At 44.8% G+C, this 16,067-nt stretch overlaps 1 protein-coding gene across 3 annotated transcripts in view; it reads left to right on the top strand.

Annotated features, from left to right (window-relative positions):
* The window catches only part of BMP2 (bone morphogenetic protein 2), a 272,416-nt gene that overhangs the window by 189,753 nt on the left and 66,596 nt on the right, over nucleotides 1–16,067 (top strand). The window contains exon 4 of one of the 3 annotated variants that reach the window (XR_010359703.1): nucleotides 1,160–1,311. The exons of the other annotated variants lie outside the window; for them this stretch is intronic. The gene's annotated coding sequence lies outside the window, so the exon portion shown is untranslated. The remainder of the gene's footprint in view (nucleotides 1–1,159; nucleotides 1,312–16,067) is intronic. 3 annotated transcript variants of the gene reach the window in all.

Here is a 16,067-nt window from a genome sequence, read left to right on the forward strand (position 1 = left end):
CCTGGTTCTGATGAGTTGGTGGCTGTTGCTTTGGCAGGGTTGGCAGGGCTGCAGTGGAGGCTCAGCAAGGATTTGGTGTTTGTGATGTGTGGTTGTGCAGTCAAGGCAGAGCTGTGTTACTGTACTGTAAAACTAAGCTTGAGGAAGCTGACAAGTGCTGAAAATTTAATGCTGAGCATGAAAGGTGTGATCCCAACCCTGTGAAATTGTAAAGAACCCACAGCACTTCTAACCAGACCCTCAGCTCTGGTGCTGTAAAGCTGAAGTCTCACAGCTCCTTCAAGTGTGACCAGACTGAGGGAGGCTCTTTACAGAGTGGTGACTGCTTTACTTCTCCTGTAAGGCATGAGAACTCACTGATGCTCGTTTTGTTGCCAAAAAATTGGCTCCAGCACTTGTCTATGCATGAGCAGGAGCTGGCTCACGGCACGGTGCCGCATTCCTTGCACAGGCAAACCCCTGGTGCTTGACAAGGAATTGCATCCTTACTCAAGTGTACCAGCAGGCCAATGTAGCATTGCAAACCTATTAAAACCCGCTCTTGTAGGCATTTCTGTAGCTGCTTAGTGTTAGCCACAGATCCTCAGTTCCATACTGATTTTGAGGAGGAAATATGCAGGTGTCAAGCTCAGAATGACAATACATTTCTGCAGAACTGGTTTTGTAATGTCCCTTTAAAACCTTCACCTCGCTCTCTAGGTTGGAGACGTGAGAGTGCTGCACTAAAGACTTTGTTTAGGACTTAAAGTAAAAGAAACACAGCAAACTTTCACAGATGAGTGGTAGGAAGTTTTCCTAGAGATCAGCTGGGTTCCTGAAGTCTTTTAGATAGAACTGATGATCAGACAGCCTTTCTGCAAGGTTTGGGCTTTCTGGCATCTTTTGAAAGTCTGGTAATGACTGCTAAATAATGCTAAATACTAAAGGTATGCTGTTAGCACAGCACACTAGTACTTTAGTTCTTTAGTACTTATTAGTATTACAGTGCTCTACAAGGAGAAAAGAGCTTTTTTCCTCTTAAGAGGAGAAAAAGCAAAATATTTTGAAGGCAAAGCTGCCTTTGTTACCCTATAGCTCCTAAACATTTTGCTTCTAGGCACTTATATGATCTATATAGGCAGAGATTGTGATAGATAATGTCACCCTTTGTGCATTTCAGATAAGCATCTCTCTAAACACAAATGTGATCAGCATGTCTCCTTGTCCTTTTGAGACTCAGTAGCAGCTTTGTCGAGTGGCTTGATAATTTTTGCGCAAAATTCAGTTGGACTTCTGAGGTCAGCAGCATGTAGAGGAGGATCTTCAGTTGAGGTAAGCTCTCCCGAGAGCATTGGCCATTGCCAGCGAGCAGGGGCTGCTCTGCTGGGCTCAGCACAGCCAGGGTTTGGGGGCCACATCCCCGCTCCCCCCCAGGCAGGTGAGGCTCACAGCCCACCCCCGAGCTCAGACAGGAGCATGATTTGTTGTACCTCGGCTGTGGAGGAGGAGCCCATCCACACTGTGCTTGTATCAGACCCACTTTGCTGCACTATGAGAAGAGGATAATTATTGAGCTACTCCATGGAATGGTTATTCCTCAGTTGTTGATTTTGGGGAGGGGGTTTATGGATTTCAGGAGGCAGCTAATTGCCATATGGCAGCTTGATGTTAATGTTTTATGAAGATCAGGAAACAAAAGTTTATGAAACAAAAGCTTTTGTATAGTAACTGCAGAGTTTCAAGAACTGTTTTATACTTCCTGACAGTGCAGGTCTGGCTTAATGGTTTGTTTTTATTGCTTAAGAGTGTAAACCTTTCTTTAGCCGATGTGTGGAAATTATATCCTCATCCCGCATTACGCATTTCTCATTGCTCATTACTCATTGCTGCTTTCATTGCTGCCATCTGTAATCAGAGCTTTACTGTTTCAACTGCATGCAAAATGCTCCTGTCCTTTGCACAGTAAGATACTTCTCCTTAGCGTTCACCCACCCTTTCAAAAAAAAAGAAAAAGTTGGGGGGAGTGGAGGTCAAAGGGAGAAAAAAAAGGGGGCAGAAAAACCTTCTCTGTCTATATTGTTTTCCTCTGTTTTGGGTGGAGTCTGTGTTAGATTCTGGTTGCTAGATGGTTTCTGTAGTAACAAGCAGAGTAAAATCCAAGCCTGAAAAGGCACTTTTAAAGGTGCCATATCTTGCCTGAAGTATTATTTATCTAATTATGGATATGGAATGTTTAGTTTCTCCTTTATATCAAGGCAAGCCCTTTTGGGAGGGCAGACTGCTGCTATGAGAACTTGATATGTGATCTTAAAACAGGAGAACCACAAATCTTGTTCCCAGTTGACTTAAGCTGCTGAAAATAATAACAAAAAAGCCAAAGGCATTAAATGCATTTTTCAAGATTGCTACAGGCACAGACCACTTTGTTTTTTAGTTACATAGGAAGGGAACAAGAAGCTGGGTTCAGAAGGACACTTGGATTGTACATGTTAGTGCAGTAAGGAGGACGTTGGATACAAGCAGCAGTGGTTTGTTTTGTTAGACTACTGTGTACAAGGAAAAAAATCCCAGCTCCTTCAGAATATGACTGTGCTGTACTCCAATTTTTTTTTTGTTTATTACTCCAAAAATATTTTGTAGGTATGTGAGAAAGCAGGCACACACATGGTTACTGCTTTTGCCTTGCTTAGGCACAAAAAGAATTGTAAAAGTATTTTAGGATTACTACTTTCCTGTCTCTCCAGTACTAATCCTTCTGTACCTGCATTCCTGAGAGCCTTGCCTGCAAGAAACAGTAATGGCTTCCTAAGGTGGAGTTTCCTTTTTTTGTAATTTCATCACCTGTCAGTGCCCTCCAGGGTTTAGCAGCCTTCTGTCCATGAGCCCTGTGAAATGGTAACACAGAAAAGCAGCTGCTCTGGCTTTGTCCTGGTTCTGTGTCCTTTGCAGAGAGGACTTTGTCCCAGCCTTCAGCAGGAACCTGACTTTGGGACGGCTCTGAAGGTGTGCCCCTGGGCACAGCAGGGCCTGGGGGTGGAACTTGCCAGAAAGACGAGGGCCAGAGCTCCTTTCCATGTGTTTCACAGTGCTGTGAAGGCACTCAGCTGGAAAACCTGCCTGGCCTTGTGTTGCCCACCCCAGAGGACCAGAGGCTGGGCTCTTGTGCCTCCCCAGGGGCAGGGAATTCACAGTGGGCAGCCTGGTTCTTGGCTCAGGAGAGGTGGGTTTGCTCCTCACAGTTCATTCTTGCAGGGCCTTCTGCAAAATATGCTGGGCTGCCTCCACAGAAATTAGTCCAGAGCCTGTGGGAGAGGTCTGCAGTGGAAGGGAGCAGATCAGTAGGGTTAGTTTGAAAAAAGGCAGGGATTCCATCAGGGAGGTAGGGAAATGTTAAAAGCTTCAAAGGGGACTTCAGGTAGAGAGAGCAGAGCAGCAAATTGATAACGTTATGAAAGTTCAGGTTCCCACAACAGCTGGACTGAGGAAGATTTACAATTTAATGAGGCTGATAATCCCATTAGAGATTAAATTAAGAAGGTTTTTCTGGGAGATCACCAAGAAAATTATGGGTATTGTAGTGTAGCTTGGCTTGTAATGCCAAGGCTGACATGTACTTCTTGCACTGCAGGACACTGTTTCATTCAGTGTGTCTCATTAAAACAAAGCCTCCAACTCCAGCAGTGTTTCACTGCAAACAGAAGCAAATTATTATTATTATTTTTTATTGCTACTACTGCTGCTATTATTACAATCATTATCATCTTCCTGGAAACAATATGCAGATTAAAAGATGGAAATATCAACCAGATCTGCAAATCAGCAGAGCCCTACTGAGCTGGTTCTCAGACAATCCAGTTGTTTTTATTAGGGCAAGTCCTCGGGAGGCAGGGTGACCACGTATAAAAAAGAATGTATTTAGGGTAACGATTGACATAACTCCTGTAGCTTGGAACTTGCACAAACCACTTTTTATGGCATCCTGCACACCCTAGTGATGGGAAAGTGTTGTATGGAGTAATGACTCTGTAACCACAGACTTCAAAAGTATAGAATGTCTGCGGCTGATGGAAATAGCTGTTTCCACATCAATAATCTACTCCCAGGCGTATTGAAGCTTAATTGCAAGGCCAGTGGTGATGGGAGGAGGAAGGGAGAAGGGCTATCTGCCCGTGGCTGCCTCTGCTTTACAGCCACAAACAGTGATTCAGTCCATGGTGAACTTGAATCTTGCATTTTTTCTCAGGATTTATTGATAACTTCGTGTGGGACTTCACAGACCAAGGGAGTTATTGATGCCTTAGGGGTTAGGAAGAGAGTCAGGGTTTGTGTATTTCTTATAAGCATCACTCTGGCTTGTTGTGTGAAATTATTCTATTTTGAGGATGGTTCAAACACCATTTTTTCTCCTGCTTGTATCTTCTCTCTTCCTTTGAATGAAAAAGCCTTTTACTTAAAAGCAATCCCTCACTTTGAGTCCAGCTTTTTTTTGGGTCTATTTTCATGAAGAATCCTGGTTTTTTAGTTGACATCATAATGATAGAATGAAGGCAGTTTTGATGTCACAGTCTTGTTGCTGTTGGACCAAGTCCTAATGAACATGAAGTATTTTTTCTTAGCCCTGGCACTGTCAATGAAAGGTGGGCCTAATAGCTTTAAGTGAAAAAATGAGTGGTTTTGTTCTGCAAAACACTGGTGTTATTGTTAATCTTTTATTCCTGTTGTTCAAATGACAAATATGTTGTTGTTTTACTGCTTGCAGTGTCCAGATTTACAGCAGGATTTCTTTGAATCTTCCCTTGCTGGAATCTCATGAGGACACCATGGAGCCTGAGATTCTTAAAAAGAAAATTTCCCCACATTCTCTGGGGAGAGGCCTCAGAATGGCACCCTGAGACTCAAAGATCAGAAGGGAATGGAATTGAAACTCTCCTTTGCTTAACCACTAGTACTTTTAAAGTCCAACATTTTCAGTTGTTTAGGATTAGCAGTAACCCAAGTTCTCTAGATGTTATTACCGAGGGGAGGATCAAAGACTAATTGATTCATATTTCCTGGTCTGGTGATTTTTTTTTTCCTTTTGTGTTATTTTTTTTTTGTTTTAGAAATAGTTAATGGTTAACTGCTTCTTGACGTGTTGGGCAAAGAAGTCTCCCAGGCTTGTAGATGAAAAGATTTTCATCTTTGAAAGCATAACCCAAATGTACCCTAGAGGGCAGAGTCATTTAGAGAGAGCTCCTGCACACCTGCTGGGTTACTGGTGCGTGCCCACTGCCAGCTCCTCAGAGAGGGGCACCAAGCCCTGGGAAAGGGGTGCTGGCTGGAGCCTTCTGCCTTCTGTGAGCAACAAAAATGGCCTGTGGCTCTCCTGTGTGCAGGTTCTGAGAAAAAGACCCCAACCAACAAAAATGCATTTTAAAAATGGAGTATTTTGCAAAGAGCCCCCTCTAACCCAGCAGGCCATGCTGCTGGCACATGGCTGTTGCAGCTTGGGCCTGCTGGAGGGTCTGAGCCTTTTTTTGAGGGTTGCATTTAATTTTCAAATAGAAGCAGCTTCATTTTTGTTTCATAGCAAAGAAAATAATCCCAGTGTTGCCCTTTTTTTGAGCCCTGAGCCGCTCAGGGGTTACTGCCTGCTTTTCCATCTCAGTGGTGAGCAGTTTGTCAGACCTTTCTCCCTGAGCCCGAGTGGCTGGGGAGGATCTGGGAAGGTCTTTGCAGCTCCTCTCAATGGGAGTACTTCCTTCAGGGTTTCAGGCTCCATTCCTCTCCTCTTTACCTCATGCATCTCGGGGGGAGGGGAAAAAAAGAAGGTCAAGTACTGGGACACTTTGAAGAGTGTGCCTTTACCAAGCTTTGGCTTTTCTCTCTTCCTGGAACTCTCATTACATGATCCTGGTTTTCTGAGCCAATTGTTAGCCCAAGGCCAAATCCTTAACCTTGGGCTAGATAACAAAAGCACAGCTGAGGTGATCTTGACTCCTTTAAAAAGGCTGTCTGCTCTTTGATGCACTCAGAATGAGACGCATAATTCATGTGAGCTCCTAAGGTTGTTCTCAGCATGGGAAATTAGCAACCTCCACGATAAAAAGTCAGCATGGTAGGGATGTGTGTGTGTACGTGTTTTATGTTGATCTGTCTTCCACTGCATTCCACATCCTGGAGGGTGTTGGTGTGTCTAGGGAGAAGCCCAGATCAAATCCTATCTGGGAAGCTCTGCTTTGTGTCTGCATCTGTTCACAGCAAGGCCTGAGGACTTTGTGCCAACGATAGGAATCAGCATTTGGAAAATGCAGCTTTCTGACTTGCAGCTCTAAATGCAATTGGGATGTGTGCTCAGGAGAAATTGGGATCAAGGTTTTTAATGGGTGTCAAAACTGGTTTGTGAAGTACAGCCCTCACCAAGGACCCCAGGGGCAAGAGTGGGGTGTCATTCAGTGCAACGTCTGGCAGTGCTGCACAGAAACTCTCCTTTACAGTGTGGAGCTCTCTCCAGCAGGTCCTTTGTGAGTTTTTCCTTTGGACAAGACTCCCCCACCATTATCCTGTTTTGCTGAAGCCTCTGTGCTGCTCTGAATAACTTTGGGGATTTATTTTGTGCTGTAGTCTGATGGCAAGAAACAGCATCACTGCTGCTGTAGTGTCAAGTGGCCAGGTCACAAAAAGTAGTGGAATTTAGAGGCTGGCTGACAGCAATGGGGAAGGGCTGTTGTGGGTAAAACTTAACAGAAAATGCTGCTAGTCAAATACAACATCAGGAAAAAGAGTTTAGCAGTGGGGCCTCCAGACCAAGGACAGGAGAGACAGCAAGCACTCAGCTGTGGAGCTGGAAAAGTCCCTTGCTGTCCCTGTGTGCTAATTCTCAGAAAGCTCTTCCTGCCTCCTAAGTGTTTAGTAACGATATGTACCTTAAAGAATTTGGAGATGCCTACATGCACTGCTGTTTATCCTGTAGGGTAGAGATAGATAGCTCCATTATATGGCATAATGACAGGTTTCATCCCTTGGTAACCAGTTTGCATGAGGACCAGGTCTGGCCAGTATTAAATTGGAAAGCAAAGATGGCTTTGTGATTAAGGTGCTGCAGTGGGACGCTGGAAATCTGGGTTCAAGTTGTGGGTCAGCCATAAACTCCCAGTGTGACCTTGAGCAATATAATTATTCTGAGACTTCAAAGGTATCTAAACAATTTGGACACCCATTTTCCAGTCATTTTAATTAACTGGGATGCTTTGAAATGCTCAGCTTTAATCTCTCTGTGCCTAGGATTCTCATTTGGAGAGGCAGGGTAATGATATTTCCCTGCTCCTGAGGAGGAAGTGTGCAGTGAGGACTGGGAAGTGTGCAGCTGCTCTGGAGCTTGCAGGCCTGGGACATGTTGAGGGGTTTAAATCCAGGTGTGGGTGCTTTGTGCAGGACAAACAGCCCATTCCATGTGGAATTGAGGGACAGTTACAGTTATACATTACCTTTGTTTTGGTTCATGGGGGATAAATACCACTGCAAGCAAAATATTCACAGAGAGCAACAGCTCATTTCTTCAGGATTTCACTCTGCTCCATAACAACATGCTGTTTCTTTAGTATCCTTTAAACTTTTACAAGACAAAATGAGTAGTTATTAACATTTCCATTTCTGGACCCCATAACAAGCCCTGCTCCCCCTTTCCATCACCTACAGCTCTGTCCCTTTGCCCACTGTTATGTGGCTGTGTAATGAAAAACCTGCAATGCACTCAGGCAGAGGGAAGGGTTAAAAGAGCCAAGGGAGTCTTTAATTCCTTCATTTTCTGACTTTTGTGGGTTTAATACACAATCTTAACATTCCATTAGTAAGTGGTTGCATTTTTTTCTTTTTAACCAAAGAGATTAAAGGTTCCTTCAGATTTTGCATTTTTTCACTACTCTTTAGTCGTGTCAGTTTTGTGTGCTGGGAAGGCAGGAGGTGAAAATCTGTCCTCAGTGGCCACTGGTGCTGCTCCCAGAGCTCAGTGATGGATGCCTGCGAGTCCATAGGGACTGATGTTCCCTAAAGAATGGCTACCAGGGTAGGGAAATATTTCCAAGCCCCTGGATCTTGGTTCCTCACTGACCATCACTTAGTGAGTAAAGGGCTTGTAAACTGCTTGCAAAACCCTGAGGTGTTACATGCTGTCAGACCATCTGATCCTGCTCACTAGGAAATGAATCAATGTGTCAGTGGTAAACAGATGTTGAAATAAGGTTTCCTATTTAAATGTGAAGGAAGGAGACTGCTGATGCTCTAAACAGCTTCCCCTGAATCAGCTGCATGGGTGACTTTGGTGTGAATCAAATCAGAGACCTTTTCACTCCTCTGTCCATTGGCTCTTTATTGCTCCTCTGTGGGCAAGAAAATCAGACTCTCCCACTTGGTGTTAGAGCTGTGCTAGGCTGGCAAGGAGCACCTTGTCACTTATCATAACTAACCCTCAAATCTGCCTGCCAGGGTATGTTTTACCCTTGAAATCTGGAATTCAAAGCAGCTATGAACCAGAGTTTAATTAACAAGTTGTGGGGTAGGTGAGCAACTATTTGTGTTTTATTCTGAATTCTGTGTTCTGAGCATCCTGGACATTGAATGGCAAATTTTGCTCTAAAACTTCACTGAAAGAAGAAAATTCTGGTTGTAATTATCACTGAAAACTGACAACCAAGAGTTGTAAAGGATTTGAGGTAGTAACTGCTATTTCCAAAGATTTTCCTATTTCTTGGATTTAGTTTTTTACTGAAAGTGAGCTGATGAGAAATACTGTCAAATTATTACTTCATATATGTGCAAGCAAAAATCACCTCTAAATATTTAGCAGAATAAGAACTGCTTTGGGATTGGTCAACTAAACATTTTCAGGTAGCCTCACCTCCTAGAACATGGTTATTTTATTTATCTTTGTTTGGTAGGTGCACAGTTTAGAAACAAAAGTAAACAAAACAGGAAAATATTAGGGCTAGATATGTACCAAAAGTCAGTATTACCTTGGATAAAGAAAACTGCCTTTGTATTTTCCAGGGAAAAATAACACAATTAATTGACTGAAAAACAGAGAACTAAATATGGCAATGACTTTTCTTTTAGTGTCCTGATTCAGCAAAACTTTCCTGTTCTTATTGCCTATTTTGTACTCTTGGCCTATGAGAAACTTTTGGACAGAACTTAATTTAGTACATGGTTACAAACTCTGATATCTGCCTGATTTTATCAAAGTTCATGAACCTTTTGAGCAGCGACCCCCCTCATGCCCCTAGGGTTCTGGAGAGGGATTTATGGTTTCATGTGCAAAACAGTGTGAAACTTGGCACTTTCACATGGCCTGAACTCCAGGAGCTCTAAGTGAGCTCAAACCAGCTCAAGAGGCAAAGTAAAGCTTTATTGAAACTCTCTGGAACTTGGACCAAATTCCATTTTACAAAATCTGGTTCTTAATGTGCTGTCATTGCCTTATCACTGCCATGGTGGAATTCCATCCCGTGTGGCTGCTGTGAGATGAATTCAGGAGCATTTCTCAGGGGCTGCAGGGAGGATGGTGGCAGGGTGTGTTGGGGCAGGATGCCCAGAGCCAGGGTTGCTGACCCCGAGATGTGACTGGCTCAGGATCAGTGTAAGTCCTGAGCCTCCTGCTGAGGAGCCAGGCCAGCAGGGCTGTCTGACAGGTGAGTGAATCACTGCCAAATCACTCTTTACATCACCAGCCATCCTCAGGGCTGTGCAAGCTGCGTGCTCCAGCCCATACTGAATGCCAGGTTTGCCCCATGCTCACTCTCCTTTGAGGCTGGGTGATTATGAGGGGGAATTCAGCTAAAGGTCAAAAAACCTAATTGTCCCCTGATTTATAAACCACAAAGGTGCAGCCAGTATCCAGGTTCATTACAACACAGCATCAGGTTCCTAAAGTTATGCATCTGCAGTTTGGCAGACCCTGTCATTTGTAAAAGAACTGAAGTCCCTGGCAGTCGTTGGAACTGACTGATGCTGGGGATTGAGCCCACAAGGTACAGAAATATTTCTTCTTTTACTCACTTCCTGGCCTTGCCCTCTGGACTGTCTGGCTTTGGAGCTTTCATCACTCAGGTAGGTCATGTAATGCCTCTTCTCACCAGGTCTTGAGATGAGCCAGTGTTGCTCACCTGAGCTGGCTGTCAGTGAGCATTCCTGTGTTGTACTGCTGGTATTTCTACACTGGTTAAAGTACTCCAGGGACCCTCCACTGGTGGATTTGTCAAAATGGACCTTCAAAGGGGCTGTGATGGTTGCATTTACATGGTGTGGATCCCAGCTGTGATCCTACAGCGTGCTCTGATGACAGGCACTTTGGCTATGAAGTCCCAATAGGAATATTGGGATATATATATAAAAATAATAGTCCCAATTGGAATATTAGGAATATAGCCTATGAAGTCCCAATAGGAATATTCTGCTGTCAGCTCATGCACAAGGCTGGTTATCAAGAAGTGGGTTTGTTTCTCTGACCGTAGGCTAAACCCTTTCAGAACATGAAACTCTCCACATCTGCTGGAAGGGGCAGTGTGGTGGGGATAAGGAATTTGGGAGATGTATGGAATGCATGATGGACATCATTTTGGTGCTGGTGCTGGACAAAGGTGACTGGTGGAAGCTGGACCTGCTGCTCCTGAATAAGGAAGAACTGTTTTGGGAACACTTGGCTGCAGTGTCATGAGATGGCTGATTAAAAACCTGAGGGAAGTGAGAAAAGCAAGTAATATAGTAATGACTCAAAATTTCAAGCATGTGGACTTTGGCTTGTTCAAGGAGCTGGTAAGCAGAATCTCCTGGGAGTCTGCCCTGGAGGGCAGAGAGACCCATGAAAGTTGCTTGATCTTCAAGGACAGCCTCCACAAAGCAGCAGAACAGGCCATCCTGATGTTCAGGATGCTGAGCAGGTATAGCAGGAGGCCAGCGTGACTGAACGGGGAACTCCTGACTGATTTCACATGCAAAAAGGAGCAGTATGGAGGCGAAAGCAGAGACAAGCAACCAAAGGGGAACACAGAAATATTGCCTGGGCGTGTAGGAACAGAGTTGGGAAAGTTGAAGCTCAGCTGGAGCTGGAACTGATGAGGCTTTTGGGGTGTAAGCAGGTTATTTCTACATGCAACACAAGGGAGGCCAAGGAAGATGTGGGCCCTCTGCTGAATGAGGCAGCTGATGAAAATCGTGGGAAAAAGTTCAAGTGTTCAATGTTTTGTCTTGGTTTTCATGAGCAAGACCTACTTTCAGTTCTCTACACATAGTGGCAGATCTCGAGGCAGGAGGTGGAACACACATTAAGGAATTAAAGATCTCATAGGTAAATGGGGCACTGTGGGCTCATGGGGTCAGTCAGGGTGATCAGGGGCTGCTGAGGGGCTGAGACTGTTCAACATCTTCTTTGGTGGGCCCTGATGAGATGCAGAGCATCTTTAGGGAGTCTGCAGGGGACATCAGGACAGAACAAGTGGTTGGTGAGCTGGCCAGAGGAACCACCAGAGGAGTGAGCTGGGAAGTGAATGCCAGGCCCTCCACCTGGCACAGAAACCCCTTATGCAGGTGTGGGGTAACATCTCTTCACCTGGGGAGCTGGGAGTCCTGCTGGACCCACATCCAATGTGTCATTGACTTGGCTCCTGCAGGAATAAGAGCCAGTTCTTGCTGGATTCCTGGCCTGGCCATTCCCCTGTGCTGTAGCTCACTGGGATGCCACTGGAGCGTTGCATCCAGTTTGGGACTCTGCTGGAAGCACAGACAGGCTGGGGAGATCCAGGGAGCTGGGCTGGTGAGAGCAGGAGAGGTGGGAGAGCCCCGACTGACCCAGCACCCTGCCATGCCCACGGCTGCAGAGGAGATGCTGCCAGGCTCTGCTCAGCTGTGCACAGCAGGAGGAGAGGAGCCTGCTGCCATGGGTTGGAGCAAAGAGAAATCTGACTGCATGGAAGGACACAATTCTTCACTGCACTAATATTTTAGCACTTGCACCATGAGAAATTGTAAAATTTCCACCTTGGAAAGTGGAAAATTTGGAATTTTCACTTCCTGAACGTGGCTAGCAAAGGTCCTGAACAACCTGATGGAAGCTGGACTGGCTCTGTAGCAGGAGGTTGAAAGAGAAGAGCTTCAGAGGCTCATTGGTGTTTCTGGTTTTCTGACAGAGAGAAAAGCACTGAGCAAGAGCAATAGATGAGATGTGAATATGGTGAGTTCTTGTTTCTGTGTACACCATGTTACTTCTACTTTGTGCTCTATTTAACAAGCAGAGAAAGAGAAAATGTTTTGTTCTTTTTTTTCCTTCTCCCCAAAACCATCAAAAAGGTGTAGGCAGATGTGCTGAAGTGTACAGGTCTGGGTGTCACATACTTGTTGAAATTGCTGTCTAATATCAACGAAATAATGTAAGTTATAGCTGATCATTTATTTTTGGCAGGTGTTTTTTTTTCTCACAAATAGCAGTTTTGGATGAATCCTAGCAATGGGTTAAAAAGGATCTCAGTATGTAGGACCTGAACTTTCAGAACAAAAATAATTCAGTTTAAAATAGGAAATAATTTCAGTAGAAAAATAAAATTTAATTTTTTTTTCCCTCACAAAATCATTGTAGTGTGGGCAGGAAGATAATACAAGGATATCTCTGACCAGTTAAAATATTTTAGAAAGCAAAGTATTTAGCAGCCACTGGCACCTGCTGAAAACACAAGCCCATGCTGGAAAATCAGGCTTCTGCTGAAATATGTACTGAGTGTATTTTTGTGTTTTAAATATGACTTCCCATGCTGGTATTTGCAGGTGCATTGTACTAAAGCGAACACAATCATTTTGTTAATTGCAGTTCAAGCTCATTAGGGAACTATAAAGGCAGAAGAATGAATGTAACCGTGCATTAAATGGTAAATGATTTTGGGGTGGGAAGCAGTCAGGTGTGTTGCCCTAGGCTACGATTTTCCCCAAATTAACATACATAGCAAAGGAAGAAAGAATGAGGCAGGTGGGAAGAAAGAAAGGCCACAGGTCACCAGAGCAAAGCTCCCAAACTGCAGTGGTGCTGCGGGGAAGTGCCAGCTGCACCAGTGTGCCCGGCACTGCCTCCACCAGCACGGCCTTGGCACTGGCTTTGCTTCACCCCAGCCAGAAGTGGTGCAATCCAAAGCACCTCAGCACTGAGACTGAGCCCTGGCAGGTCACAGCACGGTGACACCTGGCATGGGCAGCGTCCGTGGCTCGTGCTGCAAGCCCCTCTCGAAGCAGTGTGTGCTCCAGCAAACAGCCAAACATCTCCCTCAGAGTTCGGGGAAGGTTTGCAAACCCGAAAATGTGTTGATTGCAAAGCTGGGTTGCTTCCCTCTCCCTGCCGGACTCTCGAGGCAGCAGGGATCCGTGGAATTGCAGATGCTTGGACAAGCTGCCTCAGAATAATAATCACTGAAATGAAAACCTTGGCCAGCACTTGAGATGTGACAGCAGCCCTGAGTGTCTCAGGGGCTGGGGCTCTACATGGACACGGCTCCAAGAGTAGTTCCTTTGGCTGGCCCTGACTGGCATCTTCTGGAAAATCAGGCTCATTTCTGCTGCCTCTTCTGCTTTACCTTTGCTTGAAGTGGGAATGGTTGTTTTGAACAAGGAGGAAGGTGCTCGGAGAACCGAATGCAGAACTGAGTGAGAATTTTCCCCTGGAATGATTTCTACTCATACTGATAGGGGCTGTTTTATGCAGTAACCCCCCCCCTTTTTTTTTTCTTCTTCACTCTTGTCTGTTTCCCAAAACCATCTCTATTTTATGCTGCTCTAGTGCTTTGTTTAAGCAGTCTCCAAAGGCAGAAATTTTGTGACTTTCACAATATATCTGTAATAGTGGAATGGTAATTGAGGTGCAAATGACCTGAGGTTTTTTCTTAAAGCTTTCAGAGAAAAAAGCTGTTTTCTGTCTAGTCCTAAAAAATTCCTTTGATAGAAAAGGGAGAGAGAAATACCATGATTTATTAATGCTTCTGTCTGGTAAAACAATACACTCCTTAGCCAGTATTTAATCATATTGGGTTCAATTTCTTTGTTCTTTAGTTGTTTCCCAAAGAGAAAACAGACTTCTGTGGACAGTCTTTGCTCCAAGCTTAAACATAGCTATGAAAAGCAATTAGTCCAAATTAGCAAAAGTGTGTATAATAGTCACTAATTTTATAATTATTCACAAAATAATTGCACTCTAAAGCCCCAAAAGCGTACATAATAGACAGGAGGATTAGTATTTTTTTCCTCCTCTCTCTCTCGTAGCTGGTGCTGTGTAGGGTCAGGGAAGGCTTCTGCAGTGGACTTGGTTGAATCTTTTCCAGCAAATGCTCTGTTCTTTGAAGTCCCAGCCTCGGCAGCTGCAGCCAGCTTGGCTGTCCAACATGAGACCAGTAAAACCAGATTTTGCTGGTAGACCCAGTCTCCGTGGTGGCTTCCTTTTGAAGAACCAAATATGGACAGTTAATTTGCTTTTGGAGGCACATTGTATGCAACGAGATGGATATTTGTTCCTAACAGCTTAAACACAGAGGTGTGTTCTCTTGTCTGCTGGGTCTGTTCCCAATTCATTCACTTGCAGCTTTTCTTAGCACATTTCTTATTTGCCTATTATGTGTAGTAAGTCTGCAAAGACAATGTAGGCAACTTTGTGAGTCTAAAATGAAAGTTCTCAGCTTGAGGTAGACAGATGATGAGCTTCTCAGCCCAGTGAGGCAAAAGAATAAAAACCTTCTTGCCTGACAGCTGATCAAAAGTCATCATATTAAAAAAGCAACCATGCCCATGGCTAGACTGGTACAAAAGTCACCTGTATTAGTGGCATATGGACAAATATAGGAGAAATACTTTGTAAATATTACAGGAAGGAATTTCAGGCATAGTGGTGCTTTCTGTTATTATGATAGGTGGATCTGAAATCTAAAACTTCCCAGGCATTTGCTGTAAATCAGGACAAACTCTTCTCTTCACAATGTAGGAGTTTCAGTGGCAGAATTTCTGTTGTGTGTGTGTGTGTGTGGCATGTGGCTGAAGTGGGACTGACACCAGCTTTTTGGGAAAAGGAAAAAAGGTTTTCTTGCCTTGGAACGGGGAGATACCCGCAGTTTGAGCAGCTCTAGCACCACCGTGCTGTTGAGATTGGGCAGCAGAGTGGCTTTCACTTTGCTTTGCTGCCAAACTCGGCACTTAATGACCATTTCAAACCTCTCCCCTTGCACGTGGCCGGCTGTGTTTGAGGGGAAGCCCTGGCACCCCCGGGCTTGGCAGAGCCGGCTGGGGCTGCTCCCTGCTCTGGGGGGCTGCTGGGCCCCAGCCCCCAGCCGGGATGGTCAGGGGAGGTGGAGGGAGGAACTGCTGTGGAATTGCAGCTGGATTTCAGGAGGGAATAGCCTCGGGAACGCCTGCATGGCTGGGGGGATCTCTGTGCTCGCAGAGCTGCTCTGCCCTCCGTGCATAGATAACACAGGGAATGGAGCACGAGACTTCTGTCCTCTGGGGAGGTGGTACACACAAGCTTGGATTCAGCATCTTTCCTTCCAGAATCCTAGCGTGGTGCTGGCATTTTTCCCTTCCAAAGGCCCCGGACAGAGCTCCTCAGCTCCCTTGGCTGCACAGCAAAAGGCGCCGTGCTGTCCTCCACACAGCTCAGGTCCTCCTCAGCTTCAGCTACTGGAGCCTCTTCAGCAGCTCCAAGGGTCCCAGCCCTGATGGAATTTGCTTCCAGCTGTTCAGTGGAATTTTTTTTTGGTAGCTTTATTTTGATTTTTTTTTTAAGTCAAGGACATTGCACACATGTGTGCAAACTGTATTTAAAAAACATTGAGGATATACCAAAATTATCTTGCAACTTTAAGTCTCTTCCCAGCTCTACTCCCATTTCTGTGCTGTGATACAGCCTTTAATTAGACCACTACAATTACAGACCTGCTTGGGAATGAATCAGGGTTGTGTGGTAAAAGACACCATTGTCCAAGGATCTCTACCCCATTTCTGGCAGGAGTGGAAAGATGAATGGTGAGTGAGGTGGGGGTTTGTGGAAAGAGGAAAAAGTATTAAAGGCTGTTCAGATGTTCACTGGGGAATTA

This window comes from Passer domesticus, chromosome 3 (genome assembly GCF_036417665.1).
Source record: "Passer domesticus isolate bPasDom1 chromosome 3, bPasDom1.hap1, whole genome shotgun sequence".
NCBI classification, from domain to species: domain Eukaryota; kingdom Metazoa; phylum Chordata; class Aves; order Passeriformes; family Passeridae; genus Passer; species Passer domesticus.